The sequence below is a fragment of the Gopherus flavomarginatus genome, chromosome 6, assembly GCF_025201925.1.
Source record: "Gopherus flavomarginatus isolate rGopFla2 chromosome 6, rGopFla2.mat.asm, whole genome shotgun sequence".
Taxonomy (NCBI): domain Eukaryota; kingdom Metazoa; phylum Chordata; order Testudines; family Testudinidae; genus Gopherus; species Gopherus flavomarginatus.
Window position 1 is genome coordinate 96,858,741 of NC_066622.1, and position 11,837 is coordinate 96,870,577.

Sequence of the window (11,837 nt, forward strand, 5' to 3'; positions counted from 1 at the left end):
GACTTAGACGTGAGGGACTTCATTAATAATGGTAGTGGTGCCATGACTCTGTAGTTCAGATGGATCACTGTGTGTTTTCTTTCCTCTACAGCAGAAGTATGCCAGTCTGATAAGGTGCTGTGCTATGGCAGGATGCTGGCCCTTTCTCAGTTGATAACAGACCTGGGCTACCAGGGCTCGCACTAACACTCTAAAACAAGCTGTGTAGACAGCGCTGTGAAGTTGCAACTGGGGCTGGAGCTGGGACTCTGAAGACTAAGGAAGGGGATGGGTTTCCAAGCCCTGCCTCCAGCCCAAGACACAAGTTCAAAGTGCTGTCTATATAGCTATTTTTAGAGCACTAGTGCGAGCCCCACTAAGTCTGTCAACCTGGGCTGGCAGGCTTGCTCCAAAATGCCGTGCTGACATACTTAGGGTGCACAGCTGAGATGGGGAACTGTCTTTCCTTTCTTTCTCTAGCAGTTTTGCTTTCTCTAACAAATCTGTTTGGCTTGTCATCTGCCCCCCGTTTATGGTTGCCTCCACTGGGCTTTTTGCCAAAAAAGTCTGTTGAAATGAAGCAGAACCCTGTTATAGTTTGCTGGATCTGACTATAAGTGAAATGTGCCTCACTGGATATTTTTGCTGCTTCCAAAAATACTCCCTTGACTCAACCACAGTTAAATGAAGATGGACTTTTCAGGGAACGACATCAACTCTAGACAGAGGGCTTGTTCCAGGTCGCATTTTGATAGCTGCTCTCCAATCCTCCATCCTGCTCATGGCTCCGTAAATACCTTCCAACTGGTGTAAAGGAGGCAGCCCTTAGCAGATTGCACTCCGGTTACATCTTCATCAGCATTACCAATTAACTCAAGTTAGCAAACACATTTGTGCATGTCAGCCTGGACACCACAGATGTTTGTGGTTTATCCTAGAACAAATGTTTGTGTCCTGGAACAAAGGTTTAGGGAGCATCCAGACTGTTAGCTAACTTAAGCTAACTGATATAATCAACCAATTGGAGTTAAAAATCCTCTGGTGTAGACACACACTATGTTATAACCCTGGTATAAAGTGGAACCAAAAATGTAGTGACCAAGTACCTCACGTTCAGGAAGCTCTGACAAAGAACTGCAATTGTGGAAGAGATCACAATGTCTCAAATCCACTCCAGAACAAAGGAAACACTAAAACACAGTGTGCCCTACCAGCTCATTATATGCATTGCCCATGTCATTTCATGTTATAACATTACAAGTCCAGGGAATGTAATTATGCCCTCAGAAACCCTTTACTCAGAAGGAATAGGAGTAAGGGGAGCTGGGAAACAATTTTAATAGGAGAAAAATTGATGAGGGAGATTGAGAGTTAAGGGCTTTGGTTTCCCCTGGTTTTACAAATATGAAAAGCTAGACCCTACCTCACCCCTTCAGTGCCCTGGACACAATCAATCTAAGGGCTCTGCAATCAGATAGCTTTTAAGCAGGAGAAATGAAAACCACACAAGTTAACAGAGAATGTAACTCCCTGCAACTGTGAGGTCTTTGTGGGGCAGACAGAGCAGCAGGGATGGACTGGGAATGAGATGGCGAGTTGTTTGGGAGTCTTGATGAACATTTCAATTTCTACTCTTCTATCTATTAGAAAGCAAGGGTAGCAGGAGGCTGCCTCTCCTGACCACCTCTTGGGCCATATACCCCTGAAGAAATAATCCAGGTATGTGATTTCTCTAAAAGGGCATGATACAGGAAATGGTTTGGAAAGGGGAAAGAGCGATTTAGTATATATTTTACTAGTTATTCTGTAGACTACTTAGTAAGAGAGATCATCTTCTGGACCCATCTCTGCTCCCAGCCCAACCCTCAAGCACCAAACCAAAGTGGTTCACTCTACAGACTACCAAGAAGGGTTAAGGGGGGCACTGCTGCACCATGAGCAGGCCTGAGAACTACTGGCTTACACCCCAGCATATGTGCAGGTAAAGAGGGAAAGAGTTGTGCCTGGCTGCTGCTGTTTCTCTATAGCACAAGATATAACGTTGACTGGTGTGTGTACACTCTTCCCGCTCTGTCCCAGAACACATTTAGAACAACAAATATATGTCTTTGTCTCAGTAAGTTCTTTCTCAAGGATATGTATTCTATGTATTGCTTTCAAACTCTCCCACAACTCAGGTTCCCTCTCTCCCACTCTGGGAAAATGCCCTTCTAGACAATCGCCCAGCTTCTATGGGAATGGAATGTCCTTTTCTATTTCTCATAATCCCCCTGACCCATTCCTGCATTGAGCGAACAGAGAAACTGCTGAGCACTGTGCCTGTTCAACAGGCTAATCTGAGACCTGCATTTGCTCCAGTTTTATTGTGTAAACAAAGCAGTATGTTACCCTGATCCCACTATCCAAGCTCCTGCAGATAGGACAGGAAGCAAGAAGCAGTGTTAAGAAACAGAGAATTTCAGCTAGTAAATAAATCTGTTGTTGTGCTCCTGGGGAATTGGAATGAATATCCCAGAATGCAGCTGTGTGCATATAGCACATTTTCAGGAAACATAGTGTCCCCCCAAAGCAACAAGTCAGGTGTGTATGTTACTGACTAACATCATTATCTCTTCATCACCCTGCTCTGGACCCATAAATCACTCCAGTTCCTAGTGGAAAAGGACAAGTAATGCAAAAAGGGACTTAGATCCCTTGGGGAAATGAAGTAAGTCAAGATGAAATCCTGTGGTTTATACATATAGGGATCTATTCTCCCACTGATGAATGAGGGATTTATGTGGATAAGACCTCTGACTAGTAACAGGAATTATCCACAGAAAGCCTCACGTGCTCTGACAGAAGAATACACCTATGTGTCTGTTTCTCCATCTTGGAGTTTGGCTACAGCAATCAGTTAAGTCAACAGGAGTCAGTGCTTCCAATCACCGTGGCTGAAGTCTAAAATGGAGGAATTAGCATAATTTGCGGTGGACCTGCCAATGCCAACTCTGCATCAGAACTCTCTGGATGGAACTTTCAGACATGGACTGGTGCTCAGCCCCAGTCTGCACCAGAGGGAAAGAGAAGTAAGTGAGGAGAATTTTCCATACCTCTGAGCAAGAAAACAGGGTTGACAAGAAAAATGATGCATTTCCAAGATACTTATGAGTAAATCCCCTTTTCTAGAGCCAGACACATTGCTCTTTTTGGACAGAAACTCACAGTTAGAGCTGGACTGTCTGTCCTTAATTTTTAACAAAGTAACCAAAAGAACTACATCAGTGTTTTTCAAACTTTTGTATGGTGACCCCTTTCATACAGCAAACTCATGAGTGCAACCCCCCTTATAAATTAAAAACACTTTTTTTTGTATTTAACACTATTATAAATGCTGGAGGCAAAGCGGGGTTTGGAAGTGGAGGCTGACAGCTTGCAACCCCCCATGTAATAACCTTGCGTCCCCTCTGAGGGGTCACTACCCCCAGTTTGAGAACCCCTGAACTACATGGTGTGGGAGGTTCCTGGGCTAACAAGATCTTCTCTTGTGAAGAACTGCATTCAGATCTAGCTAACTCCAATAGTGAAATGGAAATCCCCAGTGGACATTTGTCTACAAAACCAAGATGTGGTTTAGGGCAGCTTACATTCTCTGCCCATGAGAAGTCCAGGAATTATCAGAGGGTGCTACATGCCCTACCTGAGGTGGATTGTCTGAGGCAGACTGTCAAAGCTGTCTATAGTAGCCAGGACCAGGAAAGATGCAACTAAAGACTGAAGTGAATTGGCAGAGGTGGGTGAGCCCATGATAGAAACTGAAGAAAGTAAAGACTTAAGCGGGAAAATACAATGTTTTAGCTATCAATATTAAATAGGAATCACATCTGCAGCTACCCTAGCTACGATATAGTTACAAAGATCACCAATTTTTCTGCTGAAATCAGGAAGAAATCCCTTCTCCCTCTCCCTGTATAACACTATATGATGCATTAAGGAGGTTTTACACCTTCCTCTAAAGCATCTGCCCATTGCCAAAAAAAGGATATTACACTACTGTAGATAAATGGACTGCTGGGTTTCTGATCTAGCTGCACTTCCTTGATCTTCATGTCATGGAAAAAGAAACCATACTTGGCACCGGTCTCTTTGTTTCCACCTACCTGGATGTGTGGATCTTCCTTAATTCCTTAACTGGCCAGATCCTCAGCTGGTGTAACTAGCATAGCTCTGTGCTGACCCAGCATATTCAAGACAAGCATTTTAGCCTGGGCTCTGAACTGCCTTTCACTCCCAGCAATGCTGCTTCATTTTAAATCTGCTGGCAATTTACATTCTGGAAGGAGGTTCCATGAATCATTCCCTAAAACTTCCATCTGAACAGGCCGCGTTGCACAGCACACACACAAGTTTTCCCGGATTGTATCCCAAAGTTGGAAGGACAATTAATGCAATGACTCTTGCCCGGCGCGGGCTGCAACCACTGCTCCTGGCTTTGCAGGAGAGCCTGACCCTCCAACTCGCAGCCTGGCTTTGGGGTGAAGGGCTGTTTATCTTCTCCTCTTTCTGTTTCATGCAGCTTATTCCTTTTTGCAGCGTGGCCTTTGCAAAGCCAAAATCCGGCTAGTTGCTCCCCGGACCCACCGTGTCTAGCTTGCTCTTGGGCTCTGTCCTCTCCCTTCCTTCTGGCCGTCTGGTCCGTCCCTAGGGGGACGCTAGGAGCACGCGGAGCGCCGCGGGACTTACAGACAGAGCAGGGGCCGCGCGCCCCCCGGATTGCCCCCAGCCGGCGCAGCCCGGCTCTCCCCGGCCCACCGCGCCCGGCCTGTGCTCGCTCTTGTCACGACCCCTGGGCGTGTCTGGAGGGGGGGTGCAAGGGGCCCAGCCGCGCTCCTCGGGGCACGTTTCCTGCCCTGCTCAGGGCGCAGGGTACCGGCTGGGGCTGAGCGCGCCGCGGGCATCAGCGCACGAAGGGTCCCCCCGCCCCGCCAAAGAACAAAAGCGGCGGCGCCGGGACCGTGCACGCGACCGGTTGCCTTACCCGGCTCGCTCCTCCGGGGACGGCCGCGGGGAGCTCTGCCCGGCGGGACGGGCTGCGGCCAGGGCACCATCCGCGCTCGCTCCTCCAGCGGCGCAGCGCCTGCTCCGGGGAAAGCGCCGCCGCTTCCCCGTGCCAGGCTGGGGTTCGCTGCCCCCGCCCCCGCAGCCGGCGGCCGGGCTCTCGCCCCTGGCGGGCACTGGGCTGGGGGCCGGGCGGTGCAATGGACGGGGGGGTCGGGCCGGTTTCAGAGCAGCCCCCGGGGGCGGAGGAGTGAGCTGGCCTCCCCCCGGCACCGGCACACGCGCCTCACGCCGCCGCCTGCACCCCGGCCGCTCGGAAAGTCGCTGCTGGGCCGGAGGTAGCGGGCGAGCCCGCGACGGGCGGCGCAGGAGAGTTCTCAAGTGAGCCAAAGTCACCAGCGGGTCCCGCTGCGGCGGGCTAGGGGAGGAGACGGGGGAAGGGAGCGCCGCCTGCCCCGCCCCCTCGCCTCGCCGCTCCGCTCCGCTCGCCCCCTCCTGGGAGCAGCCCGCTAACAAGGACCCTTCTGTTGGCTTTGTTCGAGACACTCCGCGCAACGCCGCCCTTCGCGTCTCTGCCGCTTGCCGGCTCTCGGGGAGGTCGTGCGCTTGGTGCTTGCCAGGCGGAAAGCTGCGCTCCGCGCTGGCAGAGATGGCCGAGTGCGCGTCTGGCCAGAGAGGCAGGGGGTGCAGTGGCTGCACGAAAGGAAACGTGGGGGGAGGAGGGGACGACAAGGGGGGTGGGGAGGATGGAGCGAAAGGACAGGACAGACTCCATCTGTGTTATCTCCGCACTTCTGATTTCATTAGCCCTCCCCTCTGCAAGCGAGGAAATAATTTAGGAGGAAATCGCACGTCGATGAGAGCCAAATCTCTGAAGTCACTCGGATCGTGACTTCCCACTGTAGCAGAACAGATTTCAAGCTCCTTTTCAATCTGAATATTCCAAGGCCGTTGTCTACCCCATTTGTTGCAATTGTATCAATGGTAATTTTGCGCACGGATTATGGGTGGGATTTGACGCCCTTCTCTCTGTAGCATGCACAAAGGGAAAGAGGTTACATAGAAGTAAAAGGGGGAAATTGTCGTCTCTCTTTTTTTAAGGAAAGAGCATTTGTGACTAAACAGTTTCCATATTAGTGTGGCTGGGTTTTATTTCGTATTTTCATTATTGTGTATTTTCTGTTGCTCCTGGGCTCTTTTGATTATAGATGATGGACTGAATTGTAGCCCTTCTTGCTCAACTTTTGGCAATTCATGGTGATAATGCTTCCACTGTTTCCATTCCAGAGCAAGAGGATCAGATACAGTACTGTGAAAGTTCTTTTTTTCCAGTGGAGTGCAGGGTGTTAGATCAGCAACTGCTCTTGGAAGAGACACTTCCTTGCACTCAGGTGTGGTTTTAGTCTAATACCTGGACGGAGCAGATGCAGGATGCAGATCTGAATTTCAAACATCCCAGAGTTGATGGACATTTAGAGACAGAGTTTAGATTCAGGGCCATTTTTAGTTGTTACTGATGTGGTGACCCAAATCCTGTAGTTATTAAAAATATCTTGCATTGTCACATTATACTCCTAGCACTATAAGGTATATTCACCCCATTTATTGAAAGACTTAAGGGGATAACACTAATAGGTATATAACCATGTATGCGCAACTTTAATTCCACTTGAGCATTCAGATTACATTATAAACTACAAAGCAGCATTCAGATCACCAATACCTGTGTGAGATGGAATTTGTTTGTGTGACACTGCAGCAAGTCAGTTATTCTGGAACAGCTGGGTGTACGCCAAAGATTCAGCAAATGCATGAGCCTCAAATCCTTGTAGTTTTTTGTAAAAACCCTCCAGAGATTGTAAACTCGCTGCCACTCTCCCCTCCTTTTACTGTAAACTCAGTCTGCAAACACAATGAGGTGAGATCCTCACATAAATAAATAAATAAACCACATGGAAAACTGCTCCACCAGGAGGTCAGGAAATTCAATTTATCTCCCTAGCTCCTATTTAAATTGGCTTCTGGCTCCAAATGCAGAAGCTAAGCAAGCTGCTGAAACATATTGTATGGTAATATTTTTTCTGAAATCGCTGCATCAGTTTCTCACTGTAAATGAGATTGTATGAGACTTTATGTGGGTGTTAATTCATATGCAGCTTTATATGCGTACACTGCTTTGTATATGTTCACAGTTATGCACATGGAATGTGTGTGTATGTGTGAGCATATCTTTGTGGGGGGGGTGTATACATAAACGAGTTTGTAACTGCATATGTATGTGTGCACGAGTAGTATGCAAGTGTGTGTATTTGTGCAAGTGTGTATGTGAATGTGTGGTTTTGGTATATATATATGTGTGATAAATAGCACAGACATGATACATTTAGTTATCATTCACTTAGGGCTGCATTACCTGCCGTCTGCCCACTAATCTATCTTCCCCAGGATTTATTCTAACATCCAACGCCTTGAACAGTTGCTAACAACTTCTTTTTTTTTTAAATCCATGTGCCACAAGAATGTTCTCTGCTTCCTCCACGCAAAGTACTCCAGCCTGAGGCCTAGGACAGGCTAGATTAAGTCCTGAGCCAGTGACAGCTTTTCTGTACATAAAAATGTTGCAGCCCCACAGGGAGAAAGAGAGATTCCCAGCTTACTAATGGGGGTACAGCACTCATTTCTAGCCTTGCAGAGCCACAAAATATCAGACTTTAAAGCTCCAATGTTTCTTTGTATAAAAAAGGCATTTTAGATCTTGTTTAACGAGCTCCCTCTGAACCCTGTATGATTGGACCCATGGTAAATAAGGCATCTGGCTTTATAGAGAGAGGGATACAACATATAGTCCCAGTAAAAAATTTAAGCACTCTTTAACATTCCTAAAATATTTTTTCTGTAACACACATGGCATATGCAGAATGCATGTACCTAATAGCGTGGAGCGGAATGAAGGTTTTACTGGCATTCATTTGGGATGAACAGCATAATTTACTAGTGGTTTTGCTACTCCTGGGTAGGGCACCCATCCCAAACTCAGGCTGATAAAATCTATGTTTGTGTGTATGTGTGTTTAATGTAAGCATGTGTGCCTTTAGGAACAGTGTGCACTATGAAGGTGTCTTTAGGTATGTGTTTAGGTTTGTGTGTTTCTACATGGAGGTATACACGGGTGTCTGCATAGATGGTTGGTGAGTGCATACATAATAATGTGCGAGTGTGTATATGACAAGCCTCAGCATACTGCGTGTCAGGTTACAGTCTCCACCTATTAGTGCTGGTTGGTTATTAGCAGCTCACTAGCCTTGTCTTCCACAAAAAAAGGCTGTTTAATGGATTCAGGTAATGGGGAGCATGTTAGGGAAAGGGTTTGTTGTATTAGATGGAAAGCATCAAGATATTTCCACATCCTCTAACAACCACCTGCTTCTTAGCTTGGCTTCTTTACCCTTCCTGTCTACATTACAGCCAGTGCTGTTTTCTTAGACCCTGCCTCTTCATTCATGTCACACCCACCTTGTTGGACCAGTGAACCTACTACTGGTTATATTATTTTGCTTTCTTCATCTTCAGTTCAAACCAAGGAGCCAAAATGTTCGTATTGAATGACATTGCAGTTAGATATGGTGCACAAATAAAATTCTGGTACTGTAATGGTGTGGTTGGACACTATGCAGTCATCAGAGTCTTGTACAGACTGCTGGTGGGGAGAGTGAGAGAGACGGACTATATCTTTGTAGGTTTATATTTAAAGAATGAAAGACATATGTGGCCTGATCCTGTAAGCCTTTTATGTATAGTGTTCCCATTGAATCAAGTGGGAGTTATACAGAAGGCTTGCAGGATTGGGTCTACGTAAATAATGAAATTAGATATATGTTAAAAATGATGGTTATCTGGATTGACTGCACACCATTGGAATTTGTATGTGATTTCTAGACATAGTTAAACTTGCAGGATTTTTGAACTTCTCTCTTATTGTTTCCATTGTAACAAGGGGATATGTCGTATATGTTGTGGTTAAAGATTCTAATCAAAATATATATTTTAAAATTATTATAATTTTTAAATGAATGCAGAAGGAAGAGGGTCTGTAATTGGCCACGCATGTTATCTGAGAGTGATGGCCTGTGTAGGCTTTTAGTACACTATCAACAGTAGTAGCAGTATATGTGGGGAGTTGAAGGAGAGCCAAAATCTTTTGGAGCTCAGGTTCTGTTAGGTCAGAATGCGTGCCCTTGCTTTATTTCACTTTTAAATCTGCACAATTCTTGCCAGATTTCAACTCACTTAATATGGAAATACTGAGAGCAAGCCTCTTCTCAATGTATTTTCAGTCACAAAAATAACAATTATCTTCCCATTTATAGAACCCTCTTTCTGAGGATCTTATAGTACTTTACAAACATGTTTTAAGTCTAGCAATCCCCCCTGTGACATAACTTCCCCCATTTTACTGATGAGTAAACTGAAGCCCAGGAGGCTTAAGTGATTTTTCCAAAAAGTAGATTAGGGCTGGCTAGCACTGAGAAAAGAGCACAGGAGTTTGGATTTCTACTGTCCTATTCTAGCCACTACATCATACTCCTTTCCTAAACTACTCAGCCTTCAAATGAGAACAACAGCTCTCCGCTCTGCTGGACAAGCCTTCAGTGTCCCTGATAAAGTGATCATCTTTCAGTTCCTGCAGGAACTGTGTTCTTGGAGTCTGGATTCAAACATAAAATCTCCCCAAAGCCCAGAAAGCAGGTTTACGGGCTTTATTTCCAGGCATCACACCTCCTTATCCCAGCTACGGTCCCTACTACATTCCAAAGCAATGCCCTCCAAGAATTACATCAGATGAGAGGCATGGGGAACAAGTTGTTTCAGAAACTGGAATGCTTGGGTCTTGTGTGAGAAGGGACCCCAGCTGATTCCAATTATCTAGCTGGAGCTCTGGATACCTGCACTTGGTCCAAGCTGATGATGTGTCTGCAACATCACTCAGTTTTATTTTTAAAAGTGCTGGCTGTTTTTAAATTAACCCTTACCCAACTGGTATTTAATCCTATCCAAGCTACTGCATGAATTTGTCCAGATACAGGAACCTGTATTCCATACCGACTGCATAGGATAGCAGAACAGTTTATATACATCCAAATAGTCCTCACTCTGTACTTTCCTTAAAAGGCTTTTTGATGTTACATGATAGTACAGGGTTAATATACTGCATTTATAAATATTGTATACATAAAAATGCAGTGTAGATTAAATTCAGTTCTTCCCTACTTTTTCATTCACTTTAAAGTCATAAGAACGGCCACACTGGGTCAGACCAATGGTCCATCTAGTCCAGTATCCTGTCTCCGACAGTGGTGAATGCCAGAACTTCAGGGTAGTGTACAGAACAGGGCAGTTGGAGTAATCCACTCAGCTTCCCTCCTGGCTTCTGTCACTGAAGTTTATGGTTGTCCTGAGCATGTGGTCACTTCTGGCTTTTATATTTATGGTGGATGGTAGTCTGGCTGTGGAGATAGTCACTTGGAAAAAGTCAGGCCAGATAGCTGGGATTTGGTAATGAGCTATAGGACCTGTCACTAGTCCAAACTCAGCCCAAATCAGTAGTGACAGCAAATCATTTAGCATTTCATGCTGCTCAGTGGCTTGTTTAAAATTAGTTGGTGGTCTCCGTTCTTCTGCTAGTGGAGAGCTGTCCATATCACAGCTGGCTGCCTTATTGGCAGTTTCATCAAAGAGCTCAAAAAGTGAATGAAGACAGGAGGGAACTATTTTCTTGTCTTTAGGGGAGTTCTGTCCAGATCTGGAGTGAAGCAGGTTTGAAAACTTGAAGTGTAGGGTCATGCTCCATGGTTGCTCCCTGTAGTATACATTTTGGTGGGTAAATAGAGGATTTCAGAGCTGCCAGTTGAGTACTTTATGTTTTCAAGATATTCATTGCAAATTCATTGAATTTTTTTACTCCGTATCTGCTCCCCTAGTTTGTATCAGTGGTCGACAGTTTAACAGCTCATCAGGAACATTGGAAAGCCATGTGACACAGAAGCAAACCCACCATGGCTGTGAGTCAGTCTGTGGGGAAAACTTAGCTAGGCTCAAAATTACATGGTTGAAAACAACCTGATGATTTAGGTGAGTAAAAATAATACTAACCCTGTGTTTCTTGAAACTTAATTTTGTAAGCAAGGTTTGCTTGTGTTTTCCATACACAACAGAATTTTTGGCATTCACACAGAAGAAAATATAAGACATATATCATAGGCTCACAGCAGTTCAGAAGGATGGCTACCACACCAACCAAACATAGACGCATACAAAGTTCAGATGAAACAGTTCAGTGTTCCTCATGATGGACAAATGCAGCAAACATTTCAGAATGGTGTGTCAGAGTTTAGGACATGTTGGTGATGGAAAAAATAACTGGGACTAAATGATACAAATATGTCAATTTTCTTCTGAGTTATAGCCTTTCATAACATGCACTGAAAATTGAAATTCATTAGTGGCTTAACATATCAGCTATACTAGATTTTCACAAGTTCAGCAGCAAAGAGCTGATTACCACAAATCCATGTGCAAATGACCAGTTAGATACCTAACTCACCATTTGTGTGCATAACTGCGATAGTGGCAGGAACAAACTAGACAAGCACATTTTTGTGCACAGCCCATGATAGCTATCTTTTGAATGCTGATCAGTTCTCAGTAATATGATGAAGACTTGTCTTTCTGTGTATGGTGTAGAAGCTTATGGATATGGAAATGATAGACATCCAATTTCAGTTCTGGTCAGAATGAAGAAAAAGAAGAATTTAACGTGTTTA

General features: G+C 45.2%; 1 protein-coding gene across 2 annotated transcripts in view; it reads right to left on the reverse strand.

Moving 5' to 3' along the window:
• Positions 1–5,075, reverse strand: part of CHST3 (carbohydrate sulfotransferase 3) — a 38,500-nt gene extending 33,425 nt beyond the window's left edge. The window contains exon 1 of one of the 2 annotated variants that reach the window (XM_050959534.1): positions 4,997–5,075. The gene's annotated coding sequence lies outside the window, so the exon portion shown is untranslated. Of the gene's footprint in view, positions 1–4,118; positions 4,189–4,996 lie in introns of those variants that run through there. The other variant, XM_050959535.1, reaches the window with a different exon arrangement.
• Between the last annotated feature and the right edge of the window lie 6,762 nt (positions 5,076–11,837).